Source organism: Aquarana catesbeiana, linkage group LG03 (genome assembly GCF_042186555.1).
Source record: "Aquarana catesbeiana isolate 2022-GZ linkage group LG03, ASM4218655v1, whole genome shotgun sequence".
NCBI classification, from domain to species: Eukaryota; Metazoa; Chordata; class Amphibia; order Anura; family Ranidae; genus Aquarana; species Aquarana catesbeiana.
The window spans coordinates 342,667,457-342,695,395 of record NC_133326.1 but is presented as its reverse complement, the minus strand read 5'-3'; the positions used below and the strand labels follow the sequence as shown (position 1 = coordinate 342,695,395).

At 39.2% G+C, this 27,939-nt stretch overlaps 1 long non-coding RNA gene across 1 annotated transcript; it reads left to right on the top strand.

Moving 5' to 3' along the window:
- The first annotated feature begins 491 nt into the window (after positions 1-491).
- On the top strand, positions 492-27,939 carry LOC141132304 (uncharacterized). Its single transcript, XR_012242880.1, has 2 exons — positions 492-655; positions 27,311-27,939. It is a non-coding gene; the product is annotated as an uncharacterized lncRNA (long non-coding RNA).

Genomic DNA, 27,939 nt, shown 5'->3' with positions numbered 1-27,939 from the left:
ATTCCCACACTCTTTAGGAGAAGTGAACAGAAAAAAAAATTGTTAACTCCTTGTATGGCCCAAGCAATGCATTGGGGAAGTAATTGGTTAATAAATGCAGGACCCTTTCAGCTTGGTTCATTAGTGTTCCCAGACAAGTTGCTGGCACAAAGTTGGTCTCACTCTCTCTCTTTTCCTCTGTTTCTCTGTTTTTATCCCTCCTCCTGCTCTGTTTCATTCCCCCACCCCCCTTCTCTTTCAACCCTAATGATTCCCACATGGTTCTTGGTATCTCAGCCAAGCCCCCTAGCATTGTCTGAAAACTCCAAATTTAGAAGAAATATGAAAATTGTCAAACAGACAGTCCTTAGTGGGTAAAGCTGAAAACCTCCTAAACTGTCACAGGTCAAGACAAGAAAAGGAGGGGTGTCACATGACTACACCCCCAACCAATGGCATCCCATGCTGACCTGACAGATGTGCCTTATAACTGCCTGGCCTCTCTTCCCTCCAGCTCATATAAGGTAAAAGAAAAAAGGTCTTTTCTCCCAGCTGGTTAGAATCTAGTGCCGGAAAATCCCCAAACCCAAGACCAGCACACTTACAGAAGCTCAAGCTCTACGTTTGCAGCCCCAGGGGGGAACAAGGTGACAAGATCAAGCCAACCTTGCAGACAGTAAGTTATTGTTTTTTTTGTTTTTTTTCTATTAACGGTGCCACTAATCGTGTTTATTTCCTGGTGCACCCATTTGCAAGACAAACCTAATAACCACATTTCTACGCACTGCAAACAATTCACTTTAAACCCGATATACTTGTACAGACATACATGTCATACATGTCACTGTATGTCACGTAAAGTTCCAAATGCGTCAATGTTTTGTCACGTGGGTTTTATTTTTTACTTAGCAATCTAGTAAAGCCAATAAAATGACATATTTAAAAATATAGAAGGCACATGCTGACAGCTGTGCAGTTATTTTATTGCATATAAACATTCACAACTGCTCTTTATTATGAGACGTCTGTTTTTTTTGATAGCACAAAACACAAAATGAACTGAATAACTGCTAAGGGCTTTCAGGTAAGCTGATGTATTATATGTCTGCTCCAAAAAGTATTTAAAAAGTTAAATGAAAAGAAGCCATATTTTCCTTCTTATCTTCTTTACCTAGCACTCAACCACAACCCTTATCCATTATACAGAGTTTTTTTCCTTTAACCCCAAGCAGACAATGCAGATTATTCTTCTCGGAAAGATGATGCCTTCTGGGTTACTACATTTTGCTCAGCCTTATAAAATAAAATGCTGCATCATAAAAACATAACTGGTAACCTTGCACGGTGTATATAAAATGGCTGTATTTTATGGCCCGAACTTTTCATCATTCATTGCCCTGCCATAGACAAAAATTCACATATCTGGCAATACCTAAAAAGTGCAATTTGTATTTATGGCATATATCCAATGAGATTACTGTTTCCTTTTCCCATGGAAAAGAAGACTATTAAAAATACGTCAAAAGACCTTCCTGCATTGTGGGAAATATATTCAAGCAACTGCCACATTCAGGATAAACAGCCATATGGGGGCTATTTACTAAAACTGGAGTGTGCAAAATCTGATGAAACTCTTTATAGAAACCAATCAGTTTCCAGGCTTTATTGTCAAAGCTTAATTGAACAAGATGAAGTTAGAAGCCGATTGGTTACTGTGCACAGCTTTAGTAAATTTCCCCATCACATCTCTTATGCCGCGTACACATGAGCGGACTTTCCGGCATACTTGGTCCGGCGCACCGGACTCCGTCTGACAATTCGATCGTGTGTGGGCTCCAGCGGACTTTTTTTTTCTCAAAAGTTTGACGGACTTAGATTTGAAACATGTTTCAAATCTGTCCGACGGACTCGAGTCCGGTCGAAAAGTCAGTTCGTCTGCATGCTAGTCCAACGGACAAAAACCGACGCTAAGGCAGCTATTGGCTACTGGCTATGAACTTCCTTGTTTTAGTCCGGTCGTACGTCATCACGTACAAATCCGTCGGACTTTGGTTGATTGTGTGTAGGCAAGTCCGTTCATTTGGAAAGTCCGTCGTAAAGTCCGTCGAAAAGTCCGCTGGACAAAGTCTGCTGTAAAGTCCAGTCGTGTGTACGCGGCATTACACTATGCAGTAGGTACAAAGCAATACTTGTGAAATTCCTATACTGGATGGCTAGCCTTTACCAGTAACCATTAGGCAATACCTATTTGTTTATAGTGTACAGTACAAAATGTCATGCTGTTTTCTCCATTCTCTAAAGCTGGCCATACACTTTCATCTGGTTCCTAATGAACTGGAGAAAATTCGGAGCAGACAAGCAGAAAATTGTCAGTCGAACAGTGCCTGCATCCAATCAGATACTATAGCTGCAGTGGGAGGTTCATCTATTGGATGTAGGCATGTTTGATTTCTTTCGTTCAATCAAGGAAAGAAATCTATGGGTGTATGGCCAGCTTAAGTGTGGAATCATTCTGTCTGTTCCTTTGCATGTGTCTGTAGACACTCTCTTCCAAACTCCAGGAAAGGTACAGCCCCTCGTCTGGAGCTGTCTGGAAGGCATCAAGAGCATGTGTTTATATTTGCTGCTTTATAGGATGTTGAGAACTCCACGTCTTTCTATATGAGGTTATAATGTAACCCAGGTTATAGTTTAAACTATAAAGAACACAACCAATTTCTGCAAAGGGAACTTTGCATTTAGATATAATTGTATTGATGGGACAGATACCTGCTTCTAGACAAACATTGGATGACTTCACAGGAGTGTATGACTGTATGGGGTTGATTTACTAAAAGCACATAAGCTGTTCACTTTGCAGGGGCATTGTCTCCAAATTGTAGCAAATGAGGTGAAGCTCTGCTGCCCTCCATCCTCTAATTATGTGTAAGCAAAAATGCATTATTTTTTTAATTCCCTTTTTTTTTTTTTTTTTTTAATTCCTTGCACCTAATTGGGTATTTTTGCCATGGTTACATTTTACCACATTCAATACGCTCTGGGGAAGTTCCCCAGAGTGCAACTTCCCTTGAAAAGTGAACAACCCATTTGCCTTTAGTAAATCAACCCCTATATCTGGCTTATTTAAGACAGGAAGGCATAGAGAAGTTAAGATGTGCATAGTGCAGTAGCCAACAACAAAGAATCTGATTTCAGTTTACCGTATTCAGATCAATAAAATAATTTGTTTCTGGTTGGTTCCTATGGGTTTTTATATCTTACACACCATCAGTGTATATCTTGTAAGCAGTAATGGATTGGTTAAGGCTTGTAGTAGACATGCTCAGGACACTGACTGGCATGACAGCCTTCATACAAAACATTTTTTCATAAAAAGGCATGGTCATTTTATATAAATGTGCATGTTTATATAATGAGAAAACATTACTGAGATCAGAATTTTCTGAGAGAGAAAAAAGCTACCATCCAGGAAATCAAATTTAAAACAGTTAATTGTTTAACCCCTAGATCAGTCGCTAAGGAGGTATGTGCAAAGGCATACAAATGACTCTCAGGGGTTGATTCATAAAAGCAAATAGGCTGTTCACTTTTAGGAGAAGGTGCAAGGGGAATTATCTGCAGAGCTTAGTGTATGTGGTGAAATTTCACTTTGCAAAGAATGCCTAATCCAGTGCAAGGTGAATAAAAACACCATCTTTGTTTGACCTGATTGGATGATGGAAGTCAGCAGAGCTTTACCTCATTCATTAAGCTCTGGAGCAAATTCCCTTGAAAATTGCAACTTCCCTTGCAAAGTGAACATTATTTGCTTTTAGTAAATCAACCCCCAGTCTCTTTGTAATGGACCAGATAATCATGTCATGTCTGTCGGTAGCCCAAAAGGTGTAAACTCGTCATTAGCTCAAGGGGGGGACTTGCTTGCATCACCTATTACACAATCAAGGTAACATTTGTTGATGTTCTATAAGGTGTTTTATAAAAAACAGAATAAGTGCATGTGTTGGTAATGGGTGTTTAAGTGAGCACTGATGTTTATTTCTCAAGAAAGCACCAGGGCTCCCTACGTCTGTTGGCCCATACCAACCAGATCTCATCAGTTAGGTATAGGTAGATCACTAAATATTTGATTGGTTGCTAGGGGATACTGCAGACGTCTTTATAAGTAATGGCTGTTGACCTGGCACATCCCGTTCTTTATAATTATTTCTAAGCACTAAAATATTTAAAATGATGTACACCTGAAAAATAAGATTTTCAGCTGATGGCAGGTTTCTTACAATGCACTGCATAGTAATCTCTCCTAGCTGCCAAGCAGATTTCCTCTGTTGTAATTTATTGAGCATTGCATAATGAAATTTATGACAGCCTTGATGATAAGAATAATAGATTTCCTTAGAAAGAGTGTATTTTCTCTAGGCGAGTGTGGCCTTATAGACCTGCCAAACCTCACAGCTACTTCCTGTTAGGAGTAGGACACGGATTTGGCAATGGAGATGCAGCTCCTCCAGATGTGACCACTTTAACCGCTGGAAAAACCCCGAGGCTCTCACCGTCATGCTTTGACTGGCGAAGGCTTAAAGACTTCCCCCACACATTATACTCTTAAAGCTCCGTATATCTGAGTGTATGTGTGTGTGCCCCAAATAAGGTCTTACTAGATCCGCACTACAGGAAGCAGCCCTTTTTGTCCTGTTTCTTATACAAAGTCGTTTAAACTCAGTAATGAATGACCAAAGCTGGTCATACAATACACAATTTTCTTATTTAGTTTCTTTGAGGCTCCATTCACATTTGTGCGACTTGTCGTGCAACTTTGGACATCAGATTTGCATGACAATTCGTTCCCCATGTTTTCCAATGATAACCATTCCTATATGTGCGACTTAAAGTTGCAGCAACTTCAAAATTGTTGATGCAACACTTTGGTCTGACTTTCATGCAACTTGAGGGCCATAGACTTCAATGTTAACCCTCAAAAGTTGCATGAAAGTCTTACCTGAATGTTATACAATGCAGCAGTTGTGCAACAGTTATCCATTATCCCTGGACAAAGCCAAAGTCGTATCTAAGTCGCACCCATCCAAAGTTGTATCAAAGTTGCACAAAAGTTGCACTCCAAAGTCGGCGCAACTTTGGAGTCATACAAAAGTGAACGGAGCCTTAGATTTACCTTTAAGTATGTAGTACAAGGGCCTGCCTGATTGCATACGAATTGAATGTGTTTAGGTTTGACCTCATATTATATAGTTTTAGTAAATCTGAAGGATAATTTTACAAGAAAATTGTATAATGTATGGCCAGGCTTGGACATCCAAATCATTTAACATTTCCACTATATTGTATGCCCAGATATAAAAGTATTTTTACACGGTATAACCTTGTGTTAAACACCTTAGCAAGTGTGTGTGCCTTCATTTAAAACTTAGTCCAATTTATTTATTAAAGCAAAGATCAATTTGTAAATTACAGTATCCCACGAAAACCAATCATCTTTCTAGCATCTTTCCTACTCTTACTAAAGTGACCCTAAACTCCTGGATTAAAAAAAAATCAATTCAAGTATGTATTCTTAACTCAAAAAAGTACCTTCTATTGCTTTCACTTTCCTCCAAATCTCTAAATTCTTTTTTTTATCTCTGTTGTAATCCAGCTTCCTATTAGAAGGTGGCTATGTTCATTTTTCATGGTCCCGCTATATGTAAGAAAATAGCCGCTCTCTCTTGCTCACTCTTAAAATGGACTAGGGGCTGTGGACTATAGGATTTGTAGTGTGAATAGAGCATTGCACGTAACTGCAACTAACATGCACTGCTCATTCCAAACAGACAAAAGTGAGGAGATAAGTGAGAAGTTTGGGAGTGGAGGAAATTACAAGGAGGCAAAAAACTCACTATTTCATGAAAAATAGATTACAGCCCTACTAAGTAGTGGATGTACATGGAATATTCTTGAAGAATAAGGATATTGTTTAGTGTCACTTAAAGTAAACCAGACTTGGCTTATAAGATCCCTTTCTTTATTCACAGATTTATTGCTGCAGAATATTTACAAGCATTTGTGTGCCTGTCACAGCTGAACATCTGTCAGAACTGTGTGGATGTTTTCTGGTGTACGTCAGACATTGAGGTTGATTTACTAAAACTGGAGAGGGCAAAATCTGGTGCAGCTGCTCATGGCAGCCAATCAGCTTCTAACTTCAGCTTGTTCAGTTAAGCTTTGATGATAAAACCTGGAAGCTGATTGCTTTCTATGTAGAGCTGCACCAGATTTTACACTCTCCAGTTTTAGTAAAGCAACCCCTTTCTCTCTCTAAAGTTGTAGAAAGATGCAGGTGTCAGAGTTCGAAGAGGCTGATTGGGAACCATGGTAGTAATACAGTGCTAGAAATATGAATATTTGCTTTAAAGCATAGGGCAGCCTTGCAGCAGTGGAGTGCCCCATTCACATTCCCATCCAGGACACTACCTGCACGGAGTTTGAATGTTCTCCTTGTGCTTGCATGGTTTTCCTCCTACATTCTCAAAACATGCTGGTGGATTAATTGGCTCCTGTATAACTTGGTCCTGGTATGTGTATGTTTGTTAATGAGATAGGGACCTTAGCATACCCCCACAAGGACTTTTTTTTTACCATTACTATTAATTTATATTGGCTTTTAAAATGTAAAAATGCAGCAATTTAGAAATTGGATGAAAGGTTTAGCACTGGGAAACACTTTTGAAAGATAAAAAGTGCATTTTATATACAGCTATATAGATCTGACCAAAATGAGGGACAAATGAGGTGGAATGAGGGACAGAGGGACATTGCTCCAAATCAGGGACAGTCCCTCCAAATCAGGGACAGTTGGGAGCTATGCTTTAGTTTGTAACCACCCTGAGGGCAGGGACTGATGTGAATATACCCAGAGCTACGTAATAGTGCATTCACACTTGCAAATGCATCCGAATTACAATTAGATGCGAGCGAGAACCCCAGCGGGGGTTCCTGCAATAAGTTGTGGGAGGCAGCCCCAATGAAAGCAATGGGAGGATGCTCGCTCCCGCAGCTAATTGTGGCCACTCGCATGTAGTCTTTAATGCAGCGATCACAAGTGTAAGTGACTTGCCCTTGGCATAGGCAGCCCGAGTCCAGGGCTGATCTCTTGCATGGGATCAATGTATGAGAGATTACATGCTAGTGGCAGTGATTAGCTGCGGGAACTGGCAGCCTCCCATTGCTTTCAATGGGACTGCCTCCTGTAGCTTATCGCAGGAACCCCTCCTGGGGTTCTTGCATCTAATTCAGAGCATGGGTGCTTCCACAGGTGTGAATGCACCCTAAATTGTCATTGCCATATAAATTCCTAAAAGAAAAATGGAGGCTGACTTCTAATTTTGTAAGTTGCTTGGGTTGGAAACTGTCCCTCTTGTTTTTACTTTGAGTCACAAACTTAGAACAGGTATGCAAATGAGGGTTTCCGACTTCCCTCTGACTTTCCTGACATGCATAATTATTGTGGGGCAGTATTGAAACTGCAGCATAACAGCCACGCAACTAGCATATTCAGAATGAGGTCAGCCCCAATATTTCTCTTAGAAGAAAAATTACTTAAAGACTCACAGTTCCCAGTACATTATTTACAAAGCAATGAAAGTCATCCTTGCAGACATGCCTTTTTACTGCTGTATAAAAGATTGTATGAAAACAGCACCATTTGTAAGAATATGGCCATCTAGGGTTGCCAACTGTCAAGACATTTGCAGACAGTCGAAAAATGCAGTTAAAAAAGTCTGTCTGGGAAAATCAATGTTTACTAAAAATAAATAAATACATTATATATATATATATATATATATATATATATATATATATATATATATATATATATATTCCTACATTTGTATCACATTGCACAGCATAGTACAGACTCCACACATTCACAGCATATAAGGACAGAATTATTTGCAATATGTCCTCATTTATGCTGTGAATTTACCTTATGACCTTGGATCCCTAAACATCATTGAACTGCTCAGCATTAAAGGGTCATTCATCCCAAAAGCGGTATTTTACTTGTAGGTAGGGTCTGTTAGACTGAGTCTTCTATCTGAAAGTTTTGGAAGATCTCACAACTCTGTTTCTGTTTTCTATATACTAGAATAAATAAATCCAACAGAGAGAGAAGGACCCCCTTATAATGGCCACCACAATTATGCAGACCCAATAACTCAAGCGAAGATAGCTACTAATAAACTACTGGAAAGACAGAAATTATCCTGTGGTTTAACTCTCTAGAGTCTAGCATCTTCAATAAGAATAAATAAAATATCATATTTGAGTAGACAGACCTTTTAATTATGGTCCCAGTGACAACTGATATTCTACCCAAGATCAATGAACTCAATGAAGCCACAGAACTGGGTGGCAACCAGTCTACAGTATTGGACACCTTTTTACATTTTGTAGTAATCATTTACATAGTTGGACTATTCATCTGTTTTGTTTCAGAGCTTTAGAAACTTAAAAGCCCCAAATATTGATTTACTGTGGCCCCTTGCTGAATCAGCATGTGTTAAGAATCAGCAGCTCTAAACAGAACTATTAATCTTAATACATGCAAAGGGAGATTCCAACTGCACTTACTTCATTGCCACCCTAAGGCCGTCAACACACGGGAATTATTTAATCCTAGTTTCCAAATGCTAGTTTAAAGGGCTTCAGATTCAGTAAGCATTTACAGAGTATTTGGTAAGCTTCAGGCAGTTTTCTTGAAGTCCTTAAAGCACCCTTCAGCTCCGAACTTGGAATACTGAATACAGATCTTAAAGTGATTGTTTTTTCAACTCATAAAACAATGCATTCGGTTTAAAATAGAACTGAACGGCAAAACATTTGTGTATAGATATAAAAAAACATTATACATACCTTTTTTTTCCCCTTTTTATAAGTGATCATATACAGCCTGTTCTAAGTTGCATAAGAGCTGGGGGAAGAGAAGCAACAGCACACTGATCTTCCCAGTGGATGGCTGTGTGGTGGGAGGGGGGGGATGCCAGGACAAGTCTGATCATTGGAGGAGAGTAGGCTGAATTCTCAGCACAGCTAGAGAACTGACCAGGGTGTTTTCCTGCTTAGTCTGGTCAGTTTTTTTTTATAGGAAAGCTGAGGCACTGGCAGGAACACCAGGGATTTCACACAAAGGCCGCAATACAAGGAGAACAGGATACTTTCTCATACAAGTACATGGTACAGCAAGCATATATCCGGATTATCAAATGTTGGGCTTACATACAAATTTTTACATGCAAAAGTCATGTGTATTCTTCCTGGAACCTTGGAACGCTTTGTGTATTTCTTCCAGAGCTCTGCAATAATCCAGTGTGACACTTTGTGCAGGAGCTTCCTGTAGTAAGACCTGTCACTGCTGTGCATGGTGACTGGTTTTTGTGCCCACCCCCTCCTGTAGTTTTAGGCTTAGGCTAGCCTTAGGCAGATTCACACTAGCCCGCACTGTGCGTTCCAGTTGCTGGAATCGCATCGAACTCCCCGCAGCCACCAGCAGCGGAATTGCACTACTATTGTGAGACACGTGGGGCTGCCATTCATTCTGACGCACACCCAATGTATTTCAGCTCACAGCGCAAGCGCGGGAAACCGCATGGTCAAAAAGACCATGCGGTTTCCCTGTGGCCACATTTTTAAAAAGGTGCATGCACCTTTTTTTTCTGCTGTTCATGCGGCACAGCAGCCCATTCAAATGAGAACCAAGCCTAAATGTTGGTCCTGAAGAGACATCTATTCTGTGAATTGCATTGGCCTTTGTCTGTTCAATGGTTCGATATCTAAATTAAATGCGCACAAAGTTTAAGTGGTAAAAAGATTGTTTTATACACACTATTTGTAACTGAGAGTGTTTTTTAATTTGTATGTGTGTGTTTTGGTACATTTTTTAAGTCATTAAAGTGTTTCTAAAGGTAATTTTTTATTAAAAAACATAAATAAAATAATGTTATATTTACCTGCTCTGTGCTATTGCACAGAGCGGACTCAAACCTGCTCTTCTGTGGTCCCCTGCTGGCACTCTTGGCTCCTCCATTTCTCTGAATGACTCCATAGCCAGCTGCAAGCTGTTTGCTATGGGGGCATACATGGGGGTCCGCTCCTGAGCTGAGCTGTGTACATCCATAGATACACACAGCACAGCTTAGCTCTGCTCCCCCCCGATCTCGGCTCACAGGATTTGACTGACAGCAGCCAATGGCTCCCACTGCTCTCAGTGTAGTGTAGTGGAAAGCCGGCAGATGGGCACAGCCCTGGATCAATGTAGGCACAGCAAGTGGCAAAATGTTTTTTACCATAATGCAGGGAATACATTAAGGTAAAGAAAGTTATACCTTTAGAACAACTTTAGTAAATATTTGTAATTTTTTAAGAGAAGCTTTTTCTGTGATGTATTATTGGGGTCTATTATTTAAAGTCCCATTCCAGAATCTTTTTTGCATATGGAATTGCTCACTTGCTTGTGAGTAAGATTCTGCTAGTGACTGAGACTTGCAGCATTTTGGGCCAGCAAGGGAGTGGCTCTATGAGTTAACCCCCTTACATTATCAATCTAATGCTCTTAGATCTCTCCCCTCTGGGTGATCTATGTACATTGCAGGGGTTTTAACAAACTTTGATGCAGATTCCTACATTTTGTTATTCTGAAGAAATCATGGTTTGTTCCACTGTGCCCCTGTGCTCAGTGAGTGGAATGGGAGTGGTTTCATAATTATCAACCACCTGCTGCAGAAACAGGGCTCTAATGAGGAAAGTGGCAGGTTCTGCATCCCTTTAGACATTATTTCCTATTGGGAGTATCTTACCAAAAATTACATTTTTAGTGCAGGGAATGCCAAAAATCTGCCTTGTATCTTGTTGCAGACTTCTGGGAAAATCAGTGAGCCAATCACGCAAGCAGGAAATTATGTTTAGGGGGGGGGGGGGCGTTCTGTACATATTCTGTGTACAGAACACCTCCAGGTAGCCATCTTGCATTGCACTTTACAGGAAAATACAGAGCTGATGATTGAAAAGGAAAGGTCATTTTTAATAACGTTCAATGACAATATGACTTGTGTCGCAATTGTATATGCAATTTTTTTTGCTATTTTTTTTCCCATGAAAGTGTGGTTACCCTTTAAGAATAACTAAACTCAAGAACAAAAACGGAATATATTGCAGCTTACCAGTACTTAGCTGTGGAGTCTGCATTCATTATCTTTTTCCAGGTTTTTTTCCCTTTATTTTCACATGGTGATCCTAATGCCGCATACACACGACCGTTTTTTCCATCAGAATAAACTCTGACGGTTTTTTCGACAGAGTTCTGACAGAGTTCCGCTGAAACGGACTTGCCTACACACAATCTCACCAAAGTCCGATCGTTTAGAACGCGATGACGTACGACGGGACTAGAAAAAGGAAGTTCAATAGCCAGTAGCCAATAGCTGCCCTTGCGTCGTTTTTGGTCCGTCGGAACAGCACACAGACGAACGTTTTTTCCCGATAGGAACTGGTTCCGTCGGAAAGATTTGCAACATGTTCTATTTCTAGGTCCGTCAGAATTTTCGAAAGAAAAAGTCAGATGAAGCCCACACATGATCGGAATGTCCGTCAGACCTTTTTTGCCGGAAAGTCCGGTCGTGTGTACGTGGCATAACAGTGACACATTTCTTGTCTTAGGGCGTCAAGGCTCACTCACTATACTGGTCATATAGAGAAGCAGGATTGTCATTTTAAGACAGACTATGCACACCTATGCATCTCCTTTTCCCAGATAGCTGGGAACAATGTAACAGCACAGGTAGAGCACACAGCATGTATTTGACTGACAATATTTCTGCTAGTTCAAAATTTGTTTTGCCCTTATCAAATAGATATATCAAACTGATTTCAGTACATTACAAACCGCAGGGGAATTTTTGGGTTTCCTGATCTTTTTTTTTAGTGATCAGACTGTGCACTGATGTCCTATGATGTATTTAAATAGGTTACGTGTCTTTACATTACCTGTTGAATGTATTATATTTTTTAAGGTTGAAAATTTTAAAGCCTTGTTTTATTCTGGAGCTTTTTTGTATTATGCCTATTAATATGATATAAAAATAGCACAAAACAAATCCATATTTCTTGATATGCACTAAATTGGTTACAGTAGATTCAGTTCATTGGGACATGCTGGTTAGAACTGTTTGATTATTAATTTGGGCAGTATTGTGGGTTATTGATTCTTAATGTGGCCTTAATAGTAACTTGTTATGATAGCAATATTGAAGTTACAGAGATGTTTGAATGTGTAAGTTCAAGGGCTGTTATGCTTATTCTACCTACCTACAATTTCAAGGTAATGGTAGCAGGCAGCACCCAGCTAACCACTTTCATGCGTTAAGGACCAATCAGACTCTTTGAAAACCTTGTTACTTTCAACACTGAAATAATTTGGCACCGGAAATGTGTCCTACCCACTACTCCCATTTCTACAACATAAACACCGAGCATTCAGGTGAACCAAATCTGCACCAACCTGTCCAGGAAGGCTTTGTTGATGCCATTTTTTGAAAGGTGTTAGATTGTCATTTTGCCTTTCGTATACCAAACAACAGACAATCTGTTATACAATAACAGTTAAAAAGGGTGGCGAATGTTCACACATTCATGCAAAAGCCAAAACACTTTCAATTTGTATGCAATCATGCAGGCCCTTCCACCACATAGTTGAAGGTAAATCTAAAGGAAATTCAAAAAGAAAATTGTATAATGTATGGCCAGCTTAAAGCAAGCATTTCTGGAGGTAGGGTTGGAGTCTTTACACTGTAGCAGAGTGGCATTTGGAGTTTGATAGCATACAGTACGAAACATTGTTCTTGCAGCACTAGTAGGGATCAAATCAATGATATACTGTATTCTAGAACAGTGTTTCTCAACTCCAGTCCTCAAGGCGCCCCAACAGGTCATGTTTTAAGGCTCTCCATTATTTTACACAGGTGATTTGATCAGTTTCACTGCCTTAGTAATTACCACAGCTGTTTCATCTGAAGGAAATCCTGAAAACATGGCCTGTTGGGGCACCCTGAGGACTGGCCTTGAGAAACACTGTTCTAGAAGACATACTTCCGTGGAGGCTGGTGGTAGCAGGCCAAGGCTTGCCAACATTTTGGTGTGTATCTCAAAGCAGTAATGGCTCAGCTTTGAAGATATCTCGGGCATGGAGTGATGGAGTAATCATAAATACTGCCATTGCACACTTTACTAGAGTGGGCTGAGAAATAAATGGGCGCTGCAGCAACAGCCAGTTGGAAATTGGTACCATCACATATTTGCCAGTACATCTTCAAATAACGTCCAAAAGTTTTTATTCAAAGTGATGTTATCACAGCAGAAGAGTGCAACGTTTTGGGGCCATACAGAGTTTGTTAGGTATGTTATATGCTCGACTAAGGGGTCCTGTGTGATTCCGAAACACTCTTCCACTGTGATGTGATCATTTTCAACAACAACTTTTAGATGTTATTTGATGATCCATGATGTGCTGGCAAATATGTACGTTGACAAGTAATAGAGTAGACCCATTTTATAGAAATGATCAAGTGCATAGTATAAGCAGTGGACCAATTTATATTGAATCAGTCTATTGGCTGTACTGATGACATCTTTGAGCCAGCAACTGGTAAATCCATCCTACATATCTGGGGATAGTGTAGGCATGTAAGAAGTCCACTTTTAAAATGGTTTGTCATAGGGTCGAGAACCAGCTGTTTGTAGTAAGTTGTAGATGTTGGTAACTAACTTTTTGCTATGTGAAGTCATGGAGGGTTGATGATATCAGTGTGACATTAATGAGACACACTTCTGAGATCATGATGCTTCTATGAATTCGCTTACAAGTGCATTTGACCTGAGTTAGACCTACTTCAAGCAGATTTTCGCTCCCATAGACCTATATGGGGATGTAAAACCCCCTTGAAGTGAAATAAAGTCCTCTGACACAGGGTAAGTGAATGTATTCTTGTCTGTGCTTTTGTGTGACTAGCACAATCTACTTCAAGGGCAGGTAGTGATAGAGTTCAATATGTAACGAAAGTAATAACCATTATCAAATATAAATAATGCCTTGCATTAAAAATGCATGTTTACGGTATGTAATGTTTTTTATTCACTTATGACAAGTGACCTTGTTACTATCCTGGGAGTTGGATTGAGTATTTGGTTCGTGCCCCAACATAAATCAGTCAGACAAAGATTTTAGTGACATTTTTTCAATGGCTCTGTCAATTATGGGAGCTAATACTTGTTGAAGTAACTTTCACCCGTTAAGAAAGTATCGCAGAAACCCAGGTATACATCAGGAAGGTTTCTTAAAGTCACAGGCAGGTTAAGTTTCTAACATATACAGATGCCAGCTGGATTCATATTGGATGGCTGTAGTAATGATGAATCATGGACCATCTTTCATGGATAGATCAGTCCGGGCTGGAAAGGTCTTTGGAGATGACTAATGCATGTGTGCTCAATGCATAACATAAACAGCTCACGCTTCTAATGTCCCACTAACAAACATACTGACTGTCCACACATGCTCACTCTAGTCATACAAAATGTGTGTGTATTTAACACTTCCTTTGTTAATGCCACCCCAAAATTTTACTATATGTGTTCTAGAACAGTAAAAGTTTTCTTCTTTCTTTTCTTGTATCAGATCATAAGATCACAGTCATGCCAATTTCTTTATGATAGGAACATAGAAGACGTTAGCCTACATTCATTTTGTTCCTGTAATGGTTCCCTGTTCCAGAGTGCATTGAAGAGATTGTGTACCCCAGTGTTATCATTGTATGCTTCTTTTATTTTTTTTGTAATAGGAGATACGCAACACGTTGTGAAATCTCCTAGAAAGGTGTGGGGTTTTTTTCATTGTTTTTGGCACTGCTCATAATGGTGGAAGATCTGCCACCAATATTTTCAACCTATGCAGGAAGTAAGATTGTAGAAATGTAACTTTAGATGACACACTATCAACATGGAGGGCAATCTGTAACTGTAAATTTACTTTCATTTTCCAGACATGGCCACATATGTACAGTTATAAAGTAGGTATCTTAACCACCAAGGGTCTAGACCTGATACAGCACCTTGACTCCCTAATATTTATGCAGGGTAGATATATATCCTAATTGGTTTTGCAGTCCTACACATGCAGTAGGTGTTCTGTTTTGTTTGTTGCCAGCTTAAAGTACAAAATCATGAACCCACAACCATGCACATGTACCTGCACATGCTGTGGGGAGTATATACTGTGTTGTTGGGTCGAATCCCTGTGCTTGCTCCCAGTGAGTACTCCGGTTTCCTCCTACACTCCAAAGACATGCTTGTAGGTTAAGTGAGTTCTATGAGTTAGGGACCTTAGATTGTAAGTTTCTTGAGGCACTATATACATACTTGTAATAAAAAAAATACAGCAGAAGGGTTTTGTCCTACACATTGCCAGATTCTGAAAACTATTTCTTAAGAGACTCCATCCTACCCTTACACAAACTCTCACCATCAAATTAAGCAGTGACCAACCCAGGCCTAGGCTTCTTCAGCGCTTCAGGCTCTGGGTCACTGCATGTCCCTTTCTTCCCTTTCCATTGCCTGCCCATATGTCAGATTATAGGGCAGGGGTAGGTAACCAGTTTAACGTTGGGTTCCCCACATACATCCTCGGTAACATTATAATGTACTCTATATTATTACTAATTTTGTTTAGTAAAAATATATTTGATATTTTATTTAAAAACAATTGATCCTAGTGCTTTTGAGCTCAGTGGTATGTCTAAAATAACTACCACTGTGAATTGTCTCTAGTTCTTGTGAATCAACAGATGGTAAAAGACATTTCAAACATGGCAGTATTAACATTTTGTAATATGTAATGTGTAGTACTGTTACTATTACAGCTTCAAAATAATTTGTAATTAGGACAGGAAAGGTAGTGCTGAAGAACTGAGGTGAGCGTAGAACAAGGCAGCAAAAGTAGATGCCATGGCGCAGATAAAACAGGGGCCTCATTTTAAGAAGTGTAATTTTCTATAAATAAAATATGACAATATAAAACTTCAGTTTCCGAAAATTAATAAAATGTAAAATAAAATTGACCACAAACTGTCAGAAACTTGGCAGACTGACTTGCAGCAGGTGAAATGCTAAGATGCAGACTTCTAAGATTCTCAGATGCAGGCTTCTAAGATTATTCTGATTAGGGAATCATCTGGACACCCAACAGTAAAGCATACTGGCATAAAAAGGTTTTAGCCTACATTTCAAAGACCAACCTGCCGCAACGTTTGGTTCTAACAATACCAAAATCCATTCTCTATGGCTGGAATAATTATAATCAGCAGTCTTTGACTTTGAAAAGTGCATTAAACCACATGTCCTGGTATGCATTTTGGCACAATTTAATAGACAGAATTCAGCATGCCACGTTCCCACAAAATTCATCGATGGGGTCTGTGGTTTAGAATAGACCATCACTTCCTGTTGTTCCCATCAGTGACCCTTCCATTCCACAACATGTGAAGAGTCTTCTCTCGCATGCTCCCTGACCTCCCAGTACTGTTCAGTTGTTTTTATCCCATCAAGAATGTTACTGGTAAACAGAGCAACTAAGTGTCTGTGTCACACGCTCCCCATTTCCTTTTTAAATTGAATTAACCCTTTCCTAGAAAACATTGCCAGAGCAATTTATTGGGCATGAGAATTTATTTTGATAAAGAAAATGTATGTTGTTCTTCATTTATTTAAGATTCTATTTTACTCTACATTTCAACTAATACGAAAAAACAAGAATAAGCTCTGTTCTCAAAGCTCAATGTGGAAAATAATATACATATACACAGCAAAAGCTAATTTCTAAACTGATCTTATGTGGCTTTGAAGCTGAATTACAATACAATGCAAACCAATCCAGTAGTAAATATGTTTATGTTGCTTAGTGTACTCTACTACAATGCAGACGCAACTGTGTATACATAACCTCATCAAAAACTCCAGCAGCCATTCAGTGATAGATGCCAAAACCACACAAGAAGATCAGATGGAACCTTAATAACATTACAGATTTGGAGAATAAATGGAAATTTGTGTCTGTTCTGAATATCCTACGCTGAGACATAAACACGCAGTTACAATAACTAAAAAATGTGTAACAGTTGTAGAGAATTGCAGAAATGTTATAACCAAGTCCATTTTTTTTTAATGGGACATGGGATTAATAAAACTGTGGTGCATCTCACCAAAACTAAAGTTTTCATGTTTTTTCAAAATACCAGTTTGATATTATTGAAAAGGTTGTCAAGTAACCATACAGATGCTAAAAAGATCACTTTATTCCTAAATATATACTGTAAATCAATATAATGGTAGCTTAGATTTATCTGTAATTAAAAGCATTTAAAAGGGAAAGAAAGAGAACAGGCTCATAAAATTTAACATGGCACTTTGCTATAGGATTTGTCCATTTTATACTTTTCTGTAAGATACCTTGTGCTGCATTTGCTACAACATGACCACAACTATGTCTATATCAGCACATATATATTTGCTGTGTATGGCTTTGATGGCTTTGACCTGTTGGACAATAATGTCTCTGGGCTGAAGATAACTGTTGATGCCCTTAACCACCAAAAAACGCTAATGTTTCAAAGTTTGATCTTAGTCCAGGTAAATGCAGAAAAATCTTCTTTATAAATCACAATGTCCTCTGAGAGAAAACGTAGTGGACAGCTTGAAACATGTAAAAGCATTCATAAATCACCATGTTGGCTTCTCCTCAAGGAGAAAGCACCAAGGACAGGTGAAATATGTAAAACCTATAAAAAAAAAAAACAGAAAAAGGTTTTTCAACTTTTGAAACCTTTATTTAGATGATTTTGAGGGGGGTCTTTGGTTGTATGCTTCAGTTCTTTGGCAATGTACTGATTAAAGGCTAAGTTCTCCTTTTCATTTAAATACACTATGCTGTCTAGAGACCCTAGTGTGTTAAAAAAAACACTCTGCAATTTTCAAATAGTGCTCATAGTTTTTTTCTGCATAATTAAAGTATTTATTGAGTGTTCAGAAAACAGTACAAAGTATAAAAAAAAGAAAAAACACAAAATATGAAAATTATAAAATAATAGGTTCCATCAGCGAAGGACGGGCACCCAATCTGACAGCACTCTAAACAGACTTTACAGCAATATGAACCTTAAAAAGGCAATCACACAAATTCAGCGATAGACAGTTGTCAAATTTGCTAAGGTCACCTTCATTTAACAGTGAGTAAACCATACATTAGGAATCCTGTTCAAAGTGTACTTAAGAAGGCAAGGCTTGTATGTGTGCATACATTACATCACAGGATACCGGTCTCTGAAGGTGCATGAGTATAGCAAGACAGAATGGGTGATCCCATGTCCAAAGCAGAAGACCAGTCCCCTGATGAACCAGGGAAAGAAAAAACGGAAAACCTAGACAAAACTACAACATCTCTCTGTAGCATTTGGGAAAAGATATCCCAGCCGTCAGTGTTCTTAGTTTTAATGGCTACCAGTAGGCCATGACCAAGATGTCCAAAGGCTGCCACAAAAACTCCCACTGTTGTGTTCAGCAGCATCCTGCCCAAGTGATTTTTCCTCCAGAATCACAGGAGCGAGCAAAGTTCCGCATTCCAAACTTGTGCAAGCACATTTTACTCCTCACCCACAGCAGCTGCAATAGGGTAGGGAGATTGCACTGTGTATGCATGTGCTTGGAACATTGAAATGCCCTTTCTTCTGTGGTCATAGCAGGGAGCGTCTAATGTTAAAAGTATCCCTGGACTTGGGCAGGACATAACTAATCACTTCAGTGGAATTTTTTTTGGCAGGCTTTGGGGTTGTCAATCATGGCCTACTGGTATGGCATTAAAACTAAGGACACTATTTGAAAACTGCACACTGTTTTTAACACACTGAGTCCCCTAGACAGTCTAATGGTCCTAATAAAAAGGAGAACCTAGCCTTTAATCCAGGGGTTGGCATCCTCGGCCCTCCAGCTGTGGTGAAACTACAAGTTCCATGAGACATTGCAAGACCTTGACAATCACAGGCATGACTCCTAGAGGCAGAGGCATGATGGGATTTGTAGTTTCACCACAGCTGGAGTGCCGAGGTTGCCTACCCCTGCTTTAATCAGTACATCATCTAGGAACTGAAGCGTATAACCATGGACCCCCTCACAGTCAAATAAATACAGGTCTCAAAAGATGAAAAAATGTTATTTCTGTTTTTATACAGATGTGATTTATGTTGAAGATTGTAATGCACCTATGTTGTACCTGAAGTGCAATCCTTACTTGAAAAATGGCCATCTGATAAGACAAATACAAGCCAAATAAGCCAAATAAGCACCAAGGCTATGTCTGATGCCTAAATTGTGGACCAACATTAAGTTGATTGTATTCATTCTTCACCAAAAACTGTCAAGATCTGGCAACAATCATATAAAATCTGTTGGTACTATTAGCCTCCAACAGGCTCATTAGCACTGTTTAATGCAAGTGACATTAAAAGAAACTAATGCTAAGCTAATGAGGATCTTCCATTACCATAATATGACCGTACAGCAGGTACTAACCAGAGGGCCACCCCTGGCTCCCAAAACCACCATAGGGAATCATTTGTTTACACATGTATACCAGCAGTCCAAAAACAGAAATGTTATAAAGAAAAATATAAACTAGAGATAAATGAATGAACTAAAGATAATCTAAAAAGAAACATTGTTTTAAACACTAACATAGATGGACAGGTTTAAATGAATCTCTGTCAAACAATGCAAGGTGCAAGCATCAAATCTTGCTAATGACTTTACTCATCATAGGTTCTCAATACCCTTCTATTTATTCCTAATTCACATGAAATTCCACACAAGAAAAATAGGTGGAAAGAGCATACCCCCAGCAACCTGGCTTAGTGCCTAAGGGGGATTTGAAGTGTTTGAAGCACCAAGAAACTGCTTCAGACCATAAAAGGAAGAGACATTTTTCCCTTAATCTGGATCATGGAAAAAGAAAAAAGCTATTTATAGTTGGATGCCTGGCTGCATCAGAACTGTAAAGCGTGATAATGATCTATAGCCAGTGCGTGACACATTAACACTGTTGTATACATTAAAGATGTATTCTCATTTTAGAAATGTATCACAGAAAGAGCCTGCAAGATCTCAGACTTAGGATCTCTTGCCTATCATGATGTATTTACTTATTATTCCTAATATTAATAATATAGCAAGTATATAAACCAGGAACAAAAAAAATCAATATATTTAAATCTTACCTTGTCAAACCTCTCATAGCATATGATTTGTCATGTCAAAAAGTTTTAAATAATACTTTGATTTATATGTGCATTGCTGCCCATTACAACACACTGTAATGTTGCGGAAATTCCGACCGTGTGTAGGCTCCATCGGACATTTTTCATCGGAATTTCCGCGAAAAAAAAATTTGAGATCTGGATCTTAAATTATCCGATAACAAAATTTGTCGGAAATTCTGATATTGTGTACACAATTCCGATGCACAAAATTCCATGCATGCTCGGAATCAAGCAAAAGAGCTGCACTGGCTATTGAACTTCATTTTTCTCGGCTCGTGTTGTACGTCACCGCGTTCTTGACGTTCGGAATTTCCGACAAGATTTGTGTGACCGTGTGTATGCAAGACAAGTTTGAGCCAACATCCCTTGGAAAAAAAACATGGATTTTGTGTGTACGTACGCGGCATATATACATATAACATATGTTGTGGTGCTCTATAAATGAATGGGCTGCTTTAAGCTAACTTTTTTTTTTTTTTTTTCACTATTTATTCACATGCACTTACACTGCACGTGTTTTGTTTTTGTACAGAGATGGAGGGTACAGGTTATCAGAGGACATCCCTGATGTTGAGGGTAGGTTCTGTGGCCTTTGAGTCTTTTACCTCTCCCCAACTGGAGGGGTTTCTCTTCAGGAAAGCCCCTCACTTAGCGGGCAGGTTTCGGCTAAGGAGTGGGGTCCACCTGGCTTTGACCTAGGTAGGCCATGGTGTGCCTTGTCCCTTTTAGGAGCCTTGGGTCCAGGGAGGTTAAGGTTTAGGGGCCCTTCCTCTTCAGAGGTTTGGCCATTTCTGTATCTGTTGTGCACTTTTAGTTCAATCTTATTTTATTGAAAGGAACAAGGTGGAAAATGCAGTCCACATATAAAACATCATTAACATTAGTAAGTAATGTCATTAAAACATATATATAGGGAGGTTACAAAAATATTGTATTGTATGGTGTTCATTATGTGTTTCAAAATACAGCAGTTAGAGCAACTGTTTTGCACTTTTTTGTGTGCTGTGATTTCACGGTTCACTTTTTTTGTTCACAGGGGTTCGACAAAGCCCACATCACGGAGCTTTGTAAAGAAAAAGAAAATTATATTTATCATCACAGGTTTACTTTACAAAGAAAAAGCAAATAATACAAATAATGTCTATCTGCTACACATATACACCAATACACTCTGATCTAACAAGTACATTGTACATATTCAGTGATCAGATTCCACTGCGCGACTTTTACAACAGTAGTTATTTAGAGTATGGACTTGGAAGTAATATTAACATAACAGTCACAACGTTAATTGCCATTAACATGCCAAAGAGCATTTTTAGTAACTTAGACCAACCAGTGAAGAATACTTTTATATCGAGGTAATTTAAAATTGGTTGCGGTGAATGCTTTTTTTTAGAAGTTTGCATTAATGGCATGAGAGATGCATAAATAATAGTTTGGATTTAAAAAATGCACAATACAAGGTAGGGGAGCATGCATGACAGAATTAGCAGTAACAGTTGTCAGAGAAAAATATAATAGTTGGACCTCAACATTTTTGATAGGTCTTTGCTATCTTTGGCTGAACTGGACCAGTCACCTTGGCTGTAAGCAGGTTGCAAATAATTGAAGGGGCCTACAGCGTCATCATCAGTATATACATAGTTACATAGTTAGGTTGAAAAAAGACACAAGTCCATCTAGTTCAATCAATAAAAAAAAATAACAAAATAATAATTTACTGACACATAATCACACACATAGGTTGGACTTGATGGACTTGTGTCTTTTTGCAACCTCACCTACTATGTACTATGTAACTATGTAACCATACAATCCTATATACACAATCCTTTACGCACAGTTGATCCAGAGGAAGGCGAAAAACCCCAGCAAAGCATAATCCAATTTGTTACAGCAGGGGAGGCGATCGGATTTTACCTGGATCAACTTTACCAGTAAATGTTAGTACCCAGTTATATTATGTACATTTAGGAAACAATCCAGGCCTTTTTTAAAGCAATCTACTGAGCTGGCCAGAACCACCTCCGGAGGGAGGCTATTCCACATTTTCCCAGCTCTTACTGTGAAGAAATCTTTCCATATTTGGAGATGAAACATATGCTAGAGTTTACTTTGTTTAAAAAGCAGCATGTAGCAGTTTAAGTGTTTGCGTGTATTAGGTCATTGGATTCAAATATGTTTGCTAAATTTTATATGAGGAAATAATTTATACTGCACATGATATGCTTTCCTACTTTGTGTTTAGCTAATTTTCAGCAATTTACATTGAATGTTATAATATATCCATTTTATAGCCAGCTATCCAGGTGCACACCTTTTTTTAAAGTATAAACCAGATTTTATTTATTTTAAGAGAAATTTATGCTGCTGGCTTGGTAGCCTCTTTCTGGAGTTTGTTCATCTCATGTCTGATTATTTTGTTCCTCATTTTCTTTGCTTCCCTGACTTTGTAAAGGTCAAAATCTGTCATTTTTGCTTTCCTCTCTCTAGCATCAATCCTCTTTGTCCAGTTAGTAACAGTCCATTTCTCATTGATCTTCTCCTTCTCCCAGACTTTACGGACATACTGTATTTCTGCTGAGCACTGTGGGGGAACTTCAGAACAAAGTCAGTAAGCTTCATGCACTTGAATGGCATGGCTTGCCTTCTTACACCAGTGCAGGGACCATCGATAAGAGCTCTATTTTGGTCAATGACATCAACAATTGCCACAAGCTTACCAGCATGGGGACCAAAAGAGTCATAGGCAACACAGCCTATCTGCATATAGCATTTGGACATCATGATGGCAGCGGATAGCAGAAAGGCAGGTGCCCCCCTTTTTAAATGACAGCCTGCCTCAAATTCCCCCCCCCCCCCCCAAATAATTACTGCGTTACAAATAACTACCTTAAAACATCTTTTATTTTTAAAGATCCATGGTCACATAATGCATGGGGTCCCTAGATTACTTATCTTTCTCACTGCAGATGGGGAAAGTCCTTCTTCTGGTGTTCATGTTGTTGCCAGGAAGATGTGGATGCTCTCCATTGGCTGTCCAATGGAAGGCGTCCTCTCAGGCTCAAGAAGATTGTATCAGCAGGATGATATCATGATGAGTGGGCACAGACTGCAATGCTGGAACAACTTCGCTCCCAGAAGAAATGCCAGCAAGACGTGATGGTAGAAAAAGGTAGAAAAAATAAATAAAAAAGTGTAAAAACACCATGTGAATGTGTGGAAGGTAAAGAAGGAGTACATTTGTCAAGAAAGTGGACATTTACTTCCAAGATGAATTTACTTCCTTCACCCTCCCTATTTAATAATCACACATACTGTATTTTTTTTCTTTATTAGTGGAGCAAATACCTTTTCTTGTGGAACTTGCTCCCACTTCCACTTTTTAGGTGAGGACAACATAGCCATTGTCCTGCCCACCCTGCCTGCAGTCTCCTGACATACCACATCACACATCACAGGAGGCTCCAAGACAGTCTCCCTGCAGTTAGCGTTCTTGTGCATGTGTAATGCCGTGTACACACGAGCGGACTTCTCGTCGGACTGAACTCTGAAGGACTTTTCAACAGAGTTCCGACGGAGTCCCGACGAAACGGACTTGACTACACATGATCCCACCAAATTTGGATCGTTTCAAACGTGATGACGTACAACTGGACTAGAAAAGGAAGTTCAATAGCTAGAAGCCAATAGCTGTCCTTGCATCGTTTTCGATCCGTCGGACTAGCATACAGACGAACATTTTTTTTCGATAGGAATCAAGTCCGTTGGAAAGATTTGAAAAATGTTCTATTTCCAAGGTCCATCAGATTTTTTGACAGAAAAGGTCCGATGAAGCCCACGCACGATTGCAATGTCCGACGGATTCGTTCCGTCGGACCTTTTCTGCCGGAAAGTCCGCTCGTGTGTACGCGGCATAACTTGGGGATGGCTGTAAGTCATCAGGAAGTGACAGCTGACTCCTGAATTCAAGATGGCAGTGTGGAAGAACAGAAACCATGGAAAGAATCAGGTGCGAGGAAGTCAGCACTGGACTTTATAAACTGTTATGTACTGTATGTGTTTTTTTTTTTTTTAAGTTAGCAGTTACAGTGCTTGTAGCTGTTGACTTTTAAATTTGTAATGGCAGGGGAAAGTCCCTCTTTAATAGTGACCCTAACTTTTAACCTGATCACAAAAGTAAGCCAATAACTTTCAATCTTCCCCAACAAATAACCCCGGAAAGCCTAGCCCTAAATATATTCCTAAACATTAAGATAACCCCCTAATCCTGAATCTCACCTAACTCCAGAGATCATTTCTATCCCTGAGTTAGCTTTTCTAGCCTTGCCTTGCAGATATATGCTCAGAGCAGTGGTGCTGAATTGTCACAGTCCCTGTGCCCAAACAAAACAGCACCCAGACTTTAGTGTTTAAAGATACTGATCTTTAGACAATTTATAACAGCAGTAAAAAGTTGTGATACCAGATTAGGCTGCAGGAAATGGGTTACCGATTACAGCTATTAAAAGATGTTTAATAGGTCTCCTCTCAAATTGCTATCTGCCATAATGTGTCCATTTTCAAATTAAAGTACACCACTCCTGCAAGCAGATTTTTTAAAAGACTTCTAAACAAGAATACCATACCATACTTCTAAACAAGAATACAATTTCTACCATATATAAACTAAGTACTAAAAGGGGAGAAGCCTACTATCATATATATGCACAAGGGCGATAGCAAAAATGTCCCTATATTATCTGCCTACATTGTAATTAATGAGTTTGTATAGGAAATAGAGTTGACGATAAGATGTCTGATCTCTATAATCTAAGAGCTTCTAAGGCATGCTGCAAGGCATTTTGGGAAATGCTGAAAAAATGTGACAGCAGTAGAGTTCAGTATCCCAGTTAATGTTGTGGTTGAACTTAATGATGATGTTTTTCCCCAGAGGTGCAGCAGACATAAACCAGCTGTTGTCCATCTGTTCAGAAATATTTTTTTTTTAAGAAAAATTTGTAAAAATAAAGACGCATGAGATCCAGCCTCTTCCAGACCTCCCCCTTTATCCATAATAAAAGCAGTGACCAAGGGGTCAAACTTCCAGGAAAACACTCATCATCCCCAGAGACAAGAATTGGAGTGCATCCAATTTTCGGAGGGAACCTAATTTAATGTCAACAAAAGCTGTAAAGCCTGATTTGGTCACTCCTTCGAATGCCTCTCATATCACAAAAGTATTTGGCCCAGTTTAAATTTCAGGACAACAATGATGAATTTGCAGCAATTGAAAAGCTGAAAGAATTGGTAACTGAGACCTAATCGAGTTTTTCAAAATCTTAAAGCAGATGAGATGGGAGACATGGAGAAAAGCAGTGAGCAATGTACCATTTATTTCTTCTAGATTCTTCAATTACTACTGAATCAGGGAGCCTTCTAATGGGGGCAATGGTTTTCTGTAATGACATGTGTTTATTTACAATAGAATTATTGTATGCAGGGCGGCACAGTGGTGTAGTGGATAGCACTTTCGCCTAGCAGAAAGAAGGGTCGCCGGTTCAAATCCCAACCATGACACTACCTGCCTGGAGTTTGCATGTTCTCCCTGTGCCTGCGTGGGTTTCCTCCGGGTACTCCGGTTTCCTCCCACACTCCAAAGACATGCTGGTAGGTTAATTGGATCCTGTCTAAATTGTCCCTAGTATGTATGAATGTTAGTTAGGGACCTTAGATTGTAAGCTCCTTGAGGGTAGGGACTGATGTGAATGTACAATGTATATGTAAAGCGCTGCATAAATTGACGGCACTATATAAGTATCTGAAATAAGTAAAATAAATAAATTACAGTCCTTTACCAAATCTGCATTTGTAAGGTCCTACACTGAAGTCTCATTCTAACCTCCTGAGTAATTCTGACACCTTGGACAGCTTTACCGTGCTCAAACCCATTGGAGAGCCATCACTCAATCATAGGAATTTTAGAGTCTGACTTACCAGTATTGCCCAACAGCAACCAATCAGACTTAGTCTCTCATTCTATGTAACTTTAATTGGTAGATGTGAACAGGCGTTGACAGTTCTTATTTTAGGAACCTAGACATGTCATACATGTATCCCAGAGGTATCATGTATGTACGCTTATGGTTGGAAATGAGTGAGCTGAACATTCAGTGTCTGAATCAGATGTTCATATTGAGCGTGGAATATAAGAGCTAAAGTCCTACAATAAAAGCACACTGTGATTTTGGTCAGCTGGACAGAGGCTGCACTGCTACCCTCTCAGTGCTTGATGGAGGGGATCAAAGTGGTTTGCACACATATTTCTGTGCTGGGAAGCAGCAGATGACTCCTGGTAGAATCACTGAACACTGGAAGCATCCCTATACACAGGATCATGTGTAAATCTTCGAGGCCACAAAAAAATGGCAATAAATATGTAGCATGACTCTGTTGTGCACCAAACAGAATAATTTATTTTGACCTATTCTGTGTGTGTATACATCTAACCAATCTGCAATGCCTAGTATCCTAATCTAGCAGAAAACCGGAGGAGGATTAATATGACTCAAGCACGTGGTTTAACAGTATTTAACATGCTTTTAATGTATATACATTAGACTTTAAATGCTGAAGTGAACAAAGAATAGATTAGTGGCACTTAAAATAAACTCTAATTGAGCAGACGTTTGCCATAGCCTACCCACTTAGATGCAAGTCAGTCATTATGACATCATTTTAGTTTAAACAGAGGTGCCCTTTGACTCTGGCCTATTATGGGTTTCTTAAGAACTTGATTTAGGAGGACTGGATTAGATCAATGGCATCATTCACAATAAACCTTACTGCTCATCGTAGTCAAAGAACAATTCACATCCTTTTTCAGTCATATTAGTACAAGAGGCTAATTGTGCTTAAATTATGGAAGCTTTCCCTTTTTCTTGCAGGCATGAATTTCAAAATGTGTCCCCAGCTATTGTGGAGGTGGAAGAAATCAGCAACCATTTATTTTCCTAAGAGAGTCTATGAAGGAAGATGAGGCGTGGATTTGGCCCCACAGCCACGGAGTACAGCGTAGCATTCCAATCATATGGCAAAAAGGAAGCCAGGTGAGAAGGAGGCGGTAGAAGAATTGCTCACTATTGGCTTTTATGGTTTTAAATTATTTCCTAACATTCAGTCCAAACCTCATATTAACAGCTGGCGAGAGACAGAGGAAATACCTTAAACAGTTGTATATAAAAGTATCTGTCACAGAGAGCAGCCGGCTTAACTCACAACTAACATTACTGCCAAGATTTGGTCATGCACAACTTAGGCTTTCAAACTGCTTTTATGTTATTGTTATTTTGCTATCTACACTGATTAACTGCCTATAGTGTAGTATACAGTATTTGATAACCTGAAATGTATCCTAAAATGGTAGTACAACTTATCTGTATTCTCGCTTGCATCTGTGATCTCCTAAAGGGTCATGCCACCAATAACAGCTGTGGTCACTCTCTGACCTTACTGTTGATGATGCTAAATTCTGTACTCCCCCACAGATGAAAAAAAAAAAGTTTTAACCATTCCC